Below are 15688 nucleotides of genomic sequence, written 5' to 3'. Positions count from 1 at the left end.
TTGTGATTGTCGATCCCCACGCCCATCGCATTGACTATACCGTCGCCCGACGTGCTATCCATATCCCACCGACTTGTGATCCCGCTACTCGTTGTCTTGACCCTATCCCTACGCCCATAGGGATACCACTTGCGTCTTACCGTGCCTTACATGTGGCAAGATCTTCTCACCGATCATCATGATACATCTATTCCGTCGCCTGTTGTCATTCTTATTGCATCACCGTTGCATTGCACTTACTCTGCCACTCGCCCCGCTCTACCAGTATTCGGCGCCCTGGTGCGATACCATATCTCTCTAATTGTCGCCATAGAGCTATCCTGCCGACCATCATGATACCTCTGGTGTAGCCAAAGAATTGAAAAAATTCAAAAACCTCAGTTCAGCCTAAGTGCACTTAGCTAGAGGCCTCCCACATGCACTTGAGGTCTGGAAGAATTTTGCCAAAGGATCCCATGTCGGAAGATAGTGCTTTGAGCTACTCTTAGCCCACCCTCTACCCTAGCTAGGGATTCGAAAGCTTGATCCCTAGCCTCCACTCATTAGTAGGCCCTCGACCAGAAACTCTATCTAGATTCAACGAGACGGAAACCTTGGACAAAGTAATGCAAGACCCCTTGGGTCCAAGGGCATCTGAAGCCCCATTCACAAGTGTAACCTGTCCCAACTTGCTTGCACCTTCGGTTGCATCCAGGCTGAGAGGTATATTCTCCAACATGTTTGGACGCTTAGGTCGGACAGAGTCTACATCATGGAGAACCCCTTCGTCGGCATGTCTGCAGAGAGGGAAGGTCAGCAACATCCACCTCCCGAACCACAGACCGGGACAGAAACCACCTTCGCAAATCTAGGACCCTCCGCCTATGCAAGACCTTCCCAATGAGAACACATGGATGATGAGGATCCATGGATGAGGGAATTCCTAAGGCAAGACCCCAGCTGAGGGGATGCTAGGAACTTCTAAGGCAGAACACCTTATGAATCCCCAATAGTCTAGGTGCCACCAACCTTTGCCAACTATGGGGCACCACAGTTTCCACCTTATCGCCCATTGCATGAGACTAACGTTCCCATGCCCTAGGACCCACCTCCTCTGGGAGTACATCCCTTCTCATCCACACCTATTGCACTGATGAATGCAAGCCTTGGCACATCTGTTCCAATGTCGGTACCAACAACTATGTGGATACCACCATCTGGGCCAGCCAGCCCTGCGCCACGTCAGGCCCACAGCAACACCACCTCTACTAGCCACTCAAACAGTGTTAACTGATGAGGCAATGAGCATTTTGGTGAATGCCCTAGGAAGGGGGGCCACACCACCTCCACCCACCCCATTGTTTCCCGTAGGGATTACGAATCCCTCAAGGACTCAACCCATAGCAATCTCCAAGTAAATGACCAGGTTCCTTGGAGAGGGAGACCTGGTCTCCCACGTGGAGTGATTTGAACAAATTTGCAAAGCTTTTGGTGCTCCCAGAGACCTAGAGATGGCCAATGTGTTTGGTCTCAGCTTGGATGGCAAAGCAGGCCAATGGTATAGGGCTCTCACCCTAGAAGAGAAGATCAATTGGGAGACATTGAGAAAGGCCTTTATTGTGGGGTTCACCCCTAGTAGCAATAAATGGAACCCAGGGTGTAAAGTAGAACGATAAGGAATCCCTAAGGGATTACATTGCCAGGATCAAGCACAATAATGCCTGTTGTGAACCGTACGAGTGGATGAGCCACAAACGACTATTGCCCCTCTTCCTTATCGGATTGGCAGACCCAAAGATGCATGGCCACCTCATGGTGATGAATCTTAACTCCTTTGATTTATGCAGCAAGGTGGCCATCCACATATGTGACAACATGATGGACAAGGTAAATTCGGATAAAGCCCCAGATCCCTCAGAAATAGCTCCATCGGTTAGGTCTTCGAGTGTAGAAATGATCAAGAAGGAGACTAATGAGCCCAAGGGCTTGGATATGAGTGACATGGCCTCTAGTCTGCTAGATCAGCTAGGCTAGTAGTGGAGGATAGGAACCTCCAAGGAGGCACTGAGCAACCCCCACTTGTTTCCACGGAGAGACAATGTCTGGTGTGGGGTATGCAATGTCAACCACCCCTCCAATGAGTGCCCGTGCCTAAGGGCAAGGTCGGCACTCTACTGCGCACACTTCCATAGGTGGGGAAACCATGATACCTCCCAATGTCGATTTTCAAGGTCCCTTCCCCAACCCATGTATCAAATGAGACCCCCATCAGCCCTAACAGCCCCGTCTAACCCCCTAATCACACAAGGTGGCCCCGTGGCGAGTTCTAGCTAGTACAAAACTCAGCTAGCTCCATTACCACCACCCATATTGGGTCCGCAGCCCACGCTATGTGTATAACCCCAGTGAATCAAGTGTTGGTAGAAGAAGTGCCCAACGACTAGGAGGAGACGGATCCTAATCACAAACCACACGATTACTACCCCTACGAGGAGGGAAGTGGCACCTTGATCCACTACCTCTCGCGAGAGGATCAATAGGTTCACGTATTCCAGACTGCCCCCATGAATGCAAGGGAGAGAGACCTAAACTCAATTGCTTAGAGACCCCCGCTTCAATGTTACACCTGCCAAGGTCCCCATAGAGCAAGTGAATGCCCCTACTGAGGTACTTCAAATCCTCTGGTGTCCTATTTCAAATTCCAGGGCCCACACTTCTTGAAGGACTGTCCATACAAGGATTGTACCCCTGCCGCTCCCCAACCATGACCAACCCCACACCCTTCTGTGTGGGGTGTGGAACCAAGCATCTATTTTAGGACTGTCCCACGAGGAGACCAACCACTCCAATCATCCTGCCAAAGAGTACTAGCCTTAATTTGCTTAGCATCGAGCAAGGCTAGGTGGCTGGAGTGCCCCTACAAGTCATCACGAGGATGCAAGCCAAGGAATTACGCAAAGCAATGAGGAAGCTCACAAGGAAGGGTCAAGGATCCCTCTCGCCCGACCTCGAGATTCCCCCACATCCCCTTACCCGATCCAAGAAGGCCATTCGAGTAGGTGACGGCTCCAACCAGGTGATCATCCAGGACGGTTCTGATGAGGAGATAACTACTCTCGCCACCTCCTCTGCTTTCAAACAAGCTTCCCAGGGTGACCCTGAAGTGCCTCCGAGTCTAGAGGTAAACATTCCAAGGTGGGCTCAGGGCCTAGCACCGATATCCTCCTATAAGGAGACCTATCTTGACCCGGTCCTAGAAAAGCAATATGTAAAAGATACCCAAAACTTGGTATGAGACTGCCAAGAGAAGTTCGAGCATCGACTAAAGGCCAATTGAGTGTTAGATACTATTCATCCATCCCACCTAATGGGCCACCAAGGGACGAAATCGCTCAAGGTGTCGGAAAGGGTGGAGGAAGAGGAACACCTCAGCTTCAAGCAGTCAGAACCTCCGGATATGATGCAAAAGATGTTCCAGGAAGACCCAATGTTGTAGAACCTCCAGGAGGAAGGAGAATTGTACGGATTCGAGGACTTGTTGTCCATGGAAGTAGAGGCTTCAGTGATAGTGCGGGGTTGGCTGCCTTCCTATCGATAGAGGCAAAAATGCCGATCGCTTCCCTGCTAAGAGGAAATCCCATCCTATGGTGCGATCTATCCAATTGGATGAACAAACCATCCTTACCCCCAGTCCCTTCCAGCCCTAAGCCTAGCCAATCGATGGTTCCCATCAACAAGCTAGGCCAGTACTTCGAGGGTGATGACACGAATGCTGCTATCCCCATAGTCTATCAAAACCAAAAGGTTGAAGCCATCCTAGATGGGGGAGCGGGAGTGAGTGTCTACACCAAGCAATGTTGGGTGAAATAGGAAAACCCGCACTTGAGCAGACCCATCTGGTAGTAAAGTTAGTCGATGGGGGAACTGTTGAGCCCCTGGGAGTGCTTATTGGCATAAATATTAAGGTTCACATACCTCATCAGGTTTGTAGTCCGGACTTCACTCGGCAGTCGAGATATGAAGCTGGGCCTAGGCAGGCCCTTCTTGCGAATGTCTGGAATTGTGCATGATTAGCATAATGATAACATCTACTTGTGGCATGAGGAGCAAACCATGAGAGTGGACTTGCACACCTACAAGGCCCACCCATTCTTAGGACACCACAGAATCCGACATCACTGCCCGAACCACCTCCGTAAAGCTATTCCAACCCTGTGACAAGGAAGAGGATGAGAAGGAGTCTAATGACTTCTGGTATGCACCTCTCCCCGAGCTAGAATTCTCACAGAAGTGGATGCACATCTTAGCCAATATAGATGTCACAGAAAGAGTAGGGTTTCATATCACCACTCTAGAGCTTGAGGGTCTGACCATGGTGGTTCCCCTGAGAATGTTTAACATGCTCAAACCATGAGAGGTAAGAAAGGGAACCTTAAGCCTTGGTAAAATTAGATCTCCACTGGCTGGCTGTGACTGCTCATCACGAGTTCTCCTCTAACTGGGGAACTAGGGAGAGTAAGGTAACCTCCCCTATCGGCTCTATAAGCACAATGGAAGAGGCCCCTTCATGTCCCAAACCCCATGTATCCAAAAGTACGGCTAAGGCAAGCCCGGCTAAGGTCAAAAGGAGAGCAAAAGGACCACTACTCTGGTAGAAAGAGAGGAGGAAACTAAAGAGAAAGAGGACCTATGGTAGCTACCAGCCCATTAAAAGGCCTATACGATTCAAGATTGGAAGATCTTATACCAACAAGCCAAGAGGTCTCGAGAAGACGGATGTTCTCAAGGGTATGATGGGTCAGCCCCGATCAAGGAGGTAAACCTAGCCCTAGAAGGGCAGGACCCCCAACCCATATTCATCGCCAATGGTCTCACCCCCAACGAGGAGAATGCCTTAATAGCTCTCCTACAAGAGTATAACGACTGCATGGCCTGGAAGTATACCGACATGAAGGGAGTGCCTACCATAGTAGTGCAGCACACAATCCCCATGCTAGATGATGCCGGGCTGGTACGTCAACGCCCCTACCCTTTGAATCCCAAATATGCACTCTTAATGAGGGAAGAAATCCAGAAACTCATAGATGCCGGATTCACCGATGAGATTGAGCATACGGGCTGGGTATCACCCTTCATAATAGTCATTAAAAAAAAAGGAAAAACTAAAGTATGCATGGATTTGAAAAAGGTTAATGCTGCCACTGGACGTGACCACTACCCCTTACCATTCATGGAACGTGTTCTAGAAAGGGTAGCCAGAAAAGAAGCGTATAGCTTCTTAGACGTATTTTCAGGTTATAACCAAGTCTCGATCGCCCTGCAAGATCAACATAAGATCGCCTTCACAACCGAATGGGGTGTGTATGCAACCACGGTGATGATATTCGGATTAACCAATGCCCCTGCTACCTTCCAATGGATGATGATCACGGTATTCAAAGAGTATCTGAGAGACTTTGTGGAAGTCTTCTTGGATGACATCTACATGAACTCGAAGTGGGATGACCACCTAAAGTACCGTAGGCTCATCCTCAAGAAATGCCGCCTATATCGCATATCCCTCAATCCTCTTAATTGCCAGTTTTGGGCCAAACATGGTGTCATCCTGGGCCACATAGTATCCCGGAATGGAATCTCTATGGACCATAATAAAACCAAACTCATCTTGGAGTTACCACCCCCCACCAATGCCAAGGGAGTCCAACAATTTACTGGCGACAGGGGCTATTCCAGGAGATTCATCTTGTTCTATGCGAACATAGCTTGCCAATTATACAAACTGCTAGTATCCTTTGAGTGGACCGAGGAATGCCAAGCATCCTTTGAAACCCTCAAACTAGCTCTAGACACTGTACTAGTGTTGAGGTCACCTGACTGGAATTTAATATTCCATGTCCATATTGATGCCTCCAACTTTGCCATCGGGTGTGTGTTAGCCCAACCCGAGGAGCATAATTTAGATCACCCGGTATACTTTGCGAGTTGCCAACTAAACGAGGCTGAGGTTAACTACACCACAACAAAGAGAGAAGGTCTCGCCATGGTCTATGCAATTAAGAAGTTCAGGCACTACTTGTTGGCTAACAAGTTGTCTTCTTTGTGGACCACCAAGCATTGTTATACTTGGTTAACAAACCTTGCATGACTGTACGCATCACCAGGTGGATGCTAATTCTTCTAGAGTTTGACTTCACAATCATTGTATGTAAAGGGAAAACCCACGTTCTCGCTGACCACTTGTCAAGAATCCCAAACGGTGAAGCCCCAACGGGAGTAGAAGATGATCTCCTAGGCGCTTCTCTCTTCTTCCTTGACATCATTCCCGAATGGACCACTGAAATCGGCCACTACTTGGCCAACGTATTACCCTTGGGTCAGGCCCTTAGCCTGCAAGCTAATTAAGGATGCATCGCCATATCAACTGATAGCCGGCCAACTATACCGCATGGGCAAGGATGGCATCTTGTGAAGATGTAAGTGCGAACATGAATACATCGATGTGCTTGAAGAATCCCACTCAAGAATCGTAGGAGGTCATATTTTCCATTGATGTTACAATATGTAAAGTGCTGCAAGTTGGTCTTTGGTGGCTGACATTCTTTGGAGACATGATCAAATTCATCAAATGATGTGACCCCTGCCAGCGTATCCAAATCCCCCACAAGGAAGACATGATGCCCTTGACCGATCAACCCTTTGAAAAATGGGGCATTGATTTCATTGGACCTGTAAGCCCAACAGAGCTAAGGGGACCAGGGCTAGATACATCATCTTGGTCACCGATTACTTCACCAAGTGGGTAGAAGGAAGATCCACGGTGAAGGCCGATGCAAGATCCACTGCCAAATTCTTATATGAACAAGCAATCACGCGGTTCGGATATCCATTGGAGTTAGTCAGTGGTCGAGGAACTCACTTCCTTAACAAAATGATAGCAATCCTGACTAGTGAGTTTATGATCATACATAGGAAGTCAATGCCCATACTACCCTAGGGCAAATGGCTTGGTCGAGAGCTCCAATAAAACGTGTTGTAAGGTCATCACCTGTACAATAGAAGCCAGTTGTACCGATTGGGAACACAAACTCATAGTAGCATTATGGGCCTACAGGACCTCCTACAAAGTGGCCACGCATTGTACCCCCTTCAGCCTAGCCTTCGGGGTGCTAGCAGAACATCTACTTGACCTCGAAATGTTAGAAGAGACAAGGTTACGTGTATCCTACTCTCTCTGGGTAGAAAAGGCTCGACATAAAAAGTGGTTTGACCATAACCTCAAGAACAAGGACTTGGCAGAAGGAGATTTAACACTCCTATATAGCGTCTGTAATACTAAATGCAAGCTAAAGTACTGAGGTATGGGTTCCTACCACGTGGTTGAGATCACTCTCCAAGGGTCGTGTCGAATAGCCGCCCTTGATGGGATAGAAATGGATGCCTACCTTAACGGGAGCAAATTAAAAAGATACTATGGCGCACTCAATCTCTCCACCCTTCAAGACATGCATAGAGAAAAAGAACTCAAGGCCGAGGTGGCCAGGATGAAACGTCAGGCCATCGAGGAAGCTAGAATCTGCAACGCTAAGCTCCAATAGCGTAAGCAAATGACACTGCTTAAGGCAACGACTGAATGGTTGCAACTAATGGATGAGCTAACAGTGGAGCCAACCAGGTTGCTTGTTCAACTACATGTTCCGTGCATGTGGATCAAATCACTCATGGATCTAGGAGCAAGCCACAACTTCATCTCCCATGAGGTATGGAAAAAGCTACAGGTACCCCTAATCGTCACCATCGCTTTAGTAAGAGCTATAAATGGCCAACTCCTACAAACTTTGGGTTTTGTTTAAGTCTAATGGTTGTTTGCCAGGTAGTGGATATACGATTTTATGTTCTCCCCATAGAAGCAACCGAAGAACATATTATATTGGGAAGAACCTGGTGCTATGCTGTGAACTGTTAAATTGACTGGCATGCTCGGATTGCTTCATTCACTAATGGTGGCCGAACGGTGGTAGTCTCAATGTGTGGACCAAGTCTACTTCTTCAGTTCTGCCCTCACTGATCCATGACAATGAAGCTACAAAAAAGGACAGACCAGAAGCCCCAACCACCTCCAACACCCCACCAAAAGTCCCGGCTCAAAGGGAAAAGAAAACCAGCCATAGTGGTAAACCAGTGCCATTGCCCACTCCACCGCCACCACCATCCTCCGCTCAGGAAATTTGTGAACAGCAAGTACAAGAGGCTATCCTCTGTGCCCAACGTCACTTGAATCGGACTCGAATCCTAGAGGAAGTCCAAGCAACACAAAAGGCCTTGGTCGCCTTAGGGATATCTCTTCCGAAACCATTTGTTACAAGAAGAAGACCATACCGCCAGCCTGCACTACAACCTCATCCACCTCATTCACCGCCACCACTCTCCAATAGCTCGGTCAACACCAACCACTTGGGTAGCCAAGGCAATAAGGTCGCCTAGGTCCCGAAGACGAGGGTGCAAGCCGTGAAGGTTTCGAAGGAAGCAACACAAGAGCTTGAGTCTCCCCGAGATACAGCACCACAAGAACCTACCATCGAGCTGAATGAAGCAGGCCAGCCCCAAGGTACTGAGTACACATAAGTACAATGATTGGTTCAACTCAACAAAAATCTCGCTAAGGGTAGCTAGGGAGCAGTGCAAGGACCAACCCCTCCCCTACGAGGTGTTACACAAGAACCTCACTCTAAAGGCAAGCCCTCAGAAGTAATTGCAAACATACCCCCTCTACGGTACCAACCTACTCACGAAAGCAAGGGTCTGCACCAAGGGCGGGACTCACAAGAACCCTCTTCCCCCAAGAAGACGGACCATGTCGGAACAACTAAGCCCAGTGCAAATGTGCCTCTGGCATCCAAGCTAAAAAACAAACTAGACAATTACTCTATGTGTCTTTTTACATGCTATGCAGCAATACGGCATCCGCCCACACTGCATTCCTCATAATCATCGAGTCTAGGTCTAGGTGAGTCAATACAGTAGGCATCTCACTCGATGCACCTACAGCTCACCAATCCCTACCGAACATGCACACACACACACACACACCCACGGTCAGCACTAGGTGATTAGAGTCAGTACATCCATGTTTTGCATTTGTTCACCATTTTGGATGCTGACCTCACAATCACGCGTGCACTGCACAAGTGCACTCTACTCACTCACTCCTCTCCCCCCCCCCAAGTGCACTCTACTCACTTTTCTTCACAACCCCCCCTCTCTCTCTCTCTCTTCCTTTTACTTCTTTACACTATCACGTCGGTCATCACCATAGAGGTATCCCGCCGATCGTCGTGACCCCAACATCCTACCAACCATTGCCATCGCGTATTCCATCGATCGCTGCCAAGAAGTATCCCGCCGGTCGTTGCTAAAGAAAGAACCCACCAACTGTCACCATCGCATATCCCATCTGTCGCCGCTAAGAAGTATCCTGCCGGTCATTGCTAAAGAAAGACCTCGCCGACTGTTGCCATTGCAAGATCACACCGGTTGCCTGCCAAAGAAACACCTTGCCGCTCATCGCCATCGTCAGATCACATCGACCATCACCATCTCATATCACGCTGGTCGTGGTCTTTGCCACATCACACCGGCCGTCGCCATCTATTTACCGCACCAATCATCGCCATCGACTTACCGTGCCGACCGTCGCCATCGATTTATTCCACTGACCGTGGCCATAAAATGATCCCGCCAACTGTGGGGATGGAAAATCTATATAAACAGGCTTATCGCATGGGGTCGTCGCCATAGCAGTTGCCCCCAAACTCTTGCAAAATTTGCCAAGAATTCTCACAACCTCATGCCCTCTTCCACTTCCATTTGAACAACCTGTTTATGTCCTCTCGCTCTTCCTCATCCACTGACTCACTCATCACTCAACTGCCATGGAAGTGCCTGCTCAAGGTCTCCCACCTCCATCTCTACAAAATTCTTGAGGTGCGCCCCCTCACACAATTCATCACGCAATCCTTCGAGAGTCCTTCGATGAATGGCAACACACACATCCAAAGCACACAAGAGGAGGATATAGCCTCGCCCCTGATGCTCCTATCCCAATGATCGATAAGGGGGCATGTTAACATCCATAGAGTACAGTCGCCGAATGCAAGGTAATCAGTGATTAGGGGTGATTAGGCTTCACGATCTACTTCAATGGACAAGCTTAGGGAGTTTGATCCCCAAATACCCCAAGGCCAAAGCTTGCAGGCAACGGGCACATGGAAGGAGTACAGCTCAAACTCAAGGAGTTTGATCCCCAAATATCCAAAAGCCAAAGACTCCAGGCAACGTGCATAGATTGTATGTTCCAGCTAACACCCAAGACCAAAGATTGCAGGCAACATGCACATTTCAGCTCTACGTCCACAGAAATAGCCAAGGAGAATAGCTCAAACCCAGGGAGTTTGATCCCCAAATATCTCGAGACCAAAGCATCTAGGCAATGTGCAAAGGTTATACGTTCTAGCTGCAAGTTGCTGTTAAGTGTCTCGCGGGAGTTAAGCCTCACCACTCTAGGTTTTGAGCCTCATTTACAGGGTTCGAGCCCCAAATGGCTTAAGGCATGAGGGCACTCATGGAGTTTGAGACCCAAATCACCTAAGTCTTGGAAACGCAAGGCTAACACAAGGGCTATTTGGGAACCGGTTAGGACCACCTCCTAATGCTAGGATTGTCCCAATCACTTTAATATGGTTAACGAAAGTGCTATTTTCGCTAGTAGGGAGAGATGCAAAGAATAGCAATATGCCTTGGCACCCTACGGGCCCAAGAGCCTTTGGTTGTAAAAGAGGAGGAGAGTGCTAAAAGGAAAAGGGTTGCTCTCCCTTCAAAAGGTGACAGTGTTGAGTTTGGTCTTCATTGTTGTTTGCACAAGTTTGAATACAAGCTCCCTCTTCTCTTCCAAGAGAGTGTTTTGGGTGTTCTCTTGTTTCCATTGTAGTGCCCTTGTGTCTGCCACTCCATCCCCCTTCACTCTCCTCTTCCCTTCTCCTTCTCCCTCCCTTCTCCCCTCTCTTCTCCCCTCTTCTCCTTCCCTCTTTCTCGTGTGGAGACACATTGCAACAATACAAAGGCCGCTTGAGTGACACTTGCAGACGACTCGTGCCTTGCAGTGCTCTCACAAGGAGTAGCTTAGAGTGGAGGCTCCATTGGCATCTCTTCAACATCCCCATGACACGTGAGTCATCTCTTCAACATCCCCATGACACGTGAGTCACCACTGAGAGCCACCACACTTTTCAACAACTATATGTCACCACCCTTTGGCATCCAATGATCTTGTGTATGATTCATTTTGTACTGCATTACTAGAATGTCATCTGCATGAAGACATGAAAACCTACCAAAGAAGTTGGGGCCTCACAAATGGCACAAAAGGAATTGAACTTGCGACCTGCAACAAGGAGAGGACTCTAGCAATTCTTTTACTGCATCAAGATGTGATACAATGAGAGAAATGTATTAAAAAGCATACATATGTTGAGATTTGTAAAATTACAACTAGTCACTTTCACAGGGGAGAGAGAGAGAGAGAGAGAGAGAGGTGCAAGTCTTAATAGAGATTCAATTTAAATATTTCTTAAATTTTTTTAAAGGTTGAGATTCTTTAAAAAAACTTAAACTTTATAAATTAAAGGAAACCTATGTCTAATCAGTAGACGGGTCATGCTACTAGTGAGTAAATTATTAAAACAAACCTCACTACACCACAATATTACGATAATTTGATTTTCAGTTATGGTGCGGGTTAAATATGACGTGGGTAGAATCCTCTATGTCATTTGGCCTTCAGGTGATCAGTATGGCTGGAATCTGGGTTTCGATTGAGTTTGATGGGGAAGGAGGCCATGGTGTTGATGCCGCATTTGCCTTCCGGTTGCCCCGTCCCACGCTGCATCAAGATGAACCCCCGATCGCCCCAACCTGCCCCCCACGAGTTCTTCACAATCCAGTGATCCGAGCCCTGCTGGTACGTCCCGTATCCCACCACTGTCACACCATGGTCAAGATCTGTGCCGCAGTTTCCATCGTACACGCCCTGCATCGTTGTGACTCTCCACGATTCAGTACCACTAACAGAACACGCGGTCGCCAAGCTGAAAATGAAATTAAAAAGATTACAAAAACGAGGAGCAAATATTTAAGGAACTTAAACCATCTATATTGGCCGGGATTGAGCCGCACCCCCGAATAGAACTGGAAATCCCTGTTGCTTGCGTCGATTCCGACGCTGACGGGTTGCAGTGCGACAGCTTGTAGAAGCGCCTGCTCGTCGTTCACCGATACTTCAGCATAGCTATCTATGGTAACGACATGATTATCCATCTGTTACAGACATGCATAGTCTTAGACGGCAAAGTGAACGTTCAAGTGTAAGGACGTAAAGGAGTAGGATGGATTATTATGAATACAGGTCTAGCAAGTTGAGTAGCAACGTATCCGAATTAAGACTTCTCATATGTTTTTACCCGGGGGATATCACAGACTCCGTCCGTTGCCAAGTACGGATAGTCCTCTTCTGTATCAATGCCGCCATTGTTTACCAGGAATTCAAAAGCTTCGGGCATCGACCCACCATTGCAGCCATTGTTGCTTTCCGTGTCGCAATCGATAAGCTCTTGCTCCGAGAGAGAGACGAGACGTCCAGTTACAATCTGGTTTATACCTTCCACAGCCGCTACTGTTGAGAAAGCCCAACAACTGCCACATTGCCCCTGATTCTTAACGCGAGTCACTGCTCCTCTTTCCCTCCAATCGACAGACGGAGGGATATCTAAATTACTGTCGAAACTAAATTGGAACGGGGCTGCGGGGCGCTTTGCAGCCACGCCGGCAAAATTCGAACCAGCTGTCAAGTAGGCTGCTCTGAATTCTGCATGGGTGAGATCGGCAAAGTCGTTCAGATCCAGCCAGTGACCGGCAGAAGCCTGACGGTTGTGTTCGAAGATGTGTCTGAAGTTGTCTGCAAAGATGGCGAAGCGCTTAAGCATTTCGTGGGTGAGCGAGGAGTCGTTGGAGTAAGGACGGGGGTGCTGTTGGAGCCAGGACAGAAAGAGGGAGGTTACATGGTCTGCGGGTGGAAATGTGTCCTCTAAAAGACGAGGAGGAACTTGGGCGTGAGCGAGGCAGGCCAGGAGGGAAGCGAGAGCAAGCGAGAGGAGCAGGGTGGCACGGAGGACGGAGCGAGCCATGTTTTCAAGCTGTGGATGAGGATCCTCTCCCCTTCCACCTTGTTTATGTACAAGCTTTGGTGCTTCTAGCTTAGTTGGATTTTAGATTGAGCACTTGGCTTCAAAGCAAAGTTGAAGCTAAAGGTCATCCCTTCACACAAACCCTTTCCCTGAGGGCGGTTCGGACAAGCCTTCCTCATCAACCATTTCCCAAAAGGCTCATAAAGCTTCTCTACGCCATGTTTAATGTCATGGTTATTTTTCAATCATGTGACCATTATTGAATTTCATGGATTATATGTGTTTTCTAACTAATTTTTTGGCCTGCCAAGAGGGAGGCCTTAGTGAAGGCTAGGGCTCCTTCCAAAGCGAAAAATCATTTTCTTAGTTTGATTTTTTAAATATTGTTTAGTTCCATGATGAGTGCCTCTAATTCCCACCATTTCTATTTCAAGGCTCTCTCTCTCTCTCTCTCTCTCTCTCTCTCTCTCTCTCTCTCTCTCTCTCTCTCTCTCTCTCATCTCCATGCGGACATTATCACAATGCAGCCAAGAAGCTGCACCCTTGCTCCTCTAGCACCTCCAACTCCTTTTGGGCAGGCCTTATGAATGACAAAAGTCATTCAACTTGTCAAGTCTATTGCCACATGTTATGCATAAAGTAGTAATACATTAAAAACAAGGCTCCTTTATTCAATAGTGCCCTAATGGTATCATCTATTTTGAGGTGTATGTTGCATGATGAAAGTGAAACATCCCTTTTAGAACTATTTAAAAAAAGTTAAGATTTTAGAAATTGATCCAAAGAAGAGATTGCTATTCCAAAACGTCAACATTAGGAGAATTTTTGACTTAAAATCCACGATGTCAAGGAATGTTATGTTAAAATCTCTCTCTCTCTCTCTCTTTGTGGTTGTGAGGTCAAAACCATACCAATACAAACATTATGCTACTAGTCCCTTAAATGGAGTTAAAGGGATCATGCAACGGTTTTTCAATCATGTGTAGTTCACAAGAAGGACATGGGAGAAAATGAATGAAAAAAAAAAGAAATCCCACAAAAATGGCTCAATGTGGACACTAAAGAAAGCAAAGGATTCCGTGTCCCATTTTTGCACCACCATAAACATAAACCCATGACTGATACCTCTTGCACAAAGGGGAGACTACCTAAGTTTTGACCTTGGTTTTGCATAATGACACCTTGAATTGGTTATACCTCCTATTTAATAAGTTTGAAATTATAGGGCTTGAATTCCTTCCAATGTCTAGGAGTAGCTTTGGGATTTCACTAAGGAACCATGATTGATACCTCTTGCACAAAGGGGAGACTACCTAAGTTTTGCATAATGACACCTCGGGGGGGTCACTATGTATAAACCCTCTATATCACGTGCGTTCAAGGCCTATATTTAAAGTCTCTTATCTGTAAAAATTTCATTAATAAAATGTACCCCTTTTCTATACAAATCTGTAAATTTTTTCCAAAACTATTTTAAATAGTCCCTTATGTATATTTATTTCTGTAAATTTTAGAAATAAAAAAATCCCTTTTGTTGAACTCACGTGATAGGGTTACATATGATGAGTGACCCCCCCCGAGAATGACACCTTGAATTGGTAATACCTCCTATTTAATAAGTTCGATATTATAGGGCTTGAGTGCCTTCCAATGTCTAGGAGTAGCTTTCGCACTAAGAAACCAATCTATGAGGGTATATTTGAATGGAGATGATTCATTCAAATGCTCATTTATTCAATGCTATGGCTTTTGGTATGGGTTGATGATGGATTTACTAGGCTTTGCATAACATAGATTCTAAGTCATCTTAGGGAAACACAAAACATTATTTACATTTCTATAAGCACAATAGATAAGTTTCTTACACTTCTCCACTGAGAAGAAGTAACCAATGCTGATCGCATCAACAACATGTATCATCTTGTTCCCTGGTACATGCTTTAGATTAGTCTTTACCCTATTAACTAAGTCAATAGAAATGATGATTATAATATATCCAAAAGTGTTGCAACAACATCTAGCATAAATAAAAGATGATAAACAAAGTTATAGAAAACTTACCAAATCATACTCTCTTGTAAATAGATCTGGTCCAGTGTAAAAGTTGTTGCCTAGGCCGTGGGATGGAAAAAGATGATTCTCCAAGCGAGAGCCATGTTGAAAGCTAACTCCATGGCATTAATCTATTTGTGACCTTTATCTATCACAACAACACAAAGCAACTATAGACGCGCTTGGTAGACGCGCAAAATAGTGGGCGCGTCTATAGGCGTTGCTCTAGTAGAGAAATTACGGGCGCGTCTATTAGCGCGGCTAAATGCTCGTCTATTTGCGCGTCAATCACCGCGTTTATTTGCGCGTTAGACCTGAGAAAATACGGGCCTGTCTAACATCCCGTCTATTAGTGCGTCTATTTGCACGTGTATTTGCGCATTTATTTACACGTTTACACTGAGACTTAGACGCGCATTTAG

At 46.8% G+C, this 15688-nt stretch overlaps 1 pseudogene across 1 annotated transcript; it reads right to left on the bottom strand.

Annotated features, from left to right (window-relative positions):
* Nucleotides 1-11707: 11707 nt before the first annotated feature.
* On the bottom strand, nucleotides 11708-13214 carry LOC147882861 (cysteine protease XCP2 pseudogene; annotated as a pseudogene). The gene is made up of 3 exons (XR_015543862.1): nucleotides 12492-13214; nucleotides 12208-12348; nucleotides 11708-12061 (listed from the first exon to the last, which is right to left on the bottom strand). The product of XR_015543862.1 is annotated as a cysteine protease XCP2 pseudogene (transcript).
* Nucleotides 13215-15688: the final 2474 nt, after the last annotated feature.

Source organism: Dipteris shenzhenensis, chromosome 29, assembly GCF_047967505.1.
Source record: "Dipteris shenzhenensis isolate YYH24624 ecotype China chromosome 29, Dip_SZ_1.0, whole genome shotgun sequence".
Classification (NCBI taxonomy): domain Eukaryota; kingdom Viridiplantae; phylum Streptophyta; class Polypodiopsida; order Gleicheniales; family Dipteridaceae; genus Dipteris; species Dipteris shenzhenensis.
Note: the sequence above shows the minus strand (reverse complement) of the source record. Positions and strands in the feature narration are given on the sequence as shown.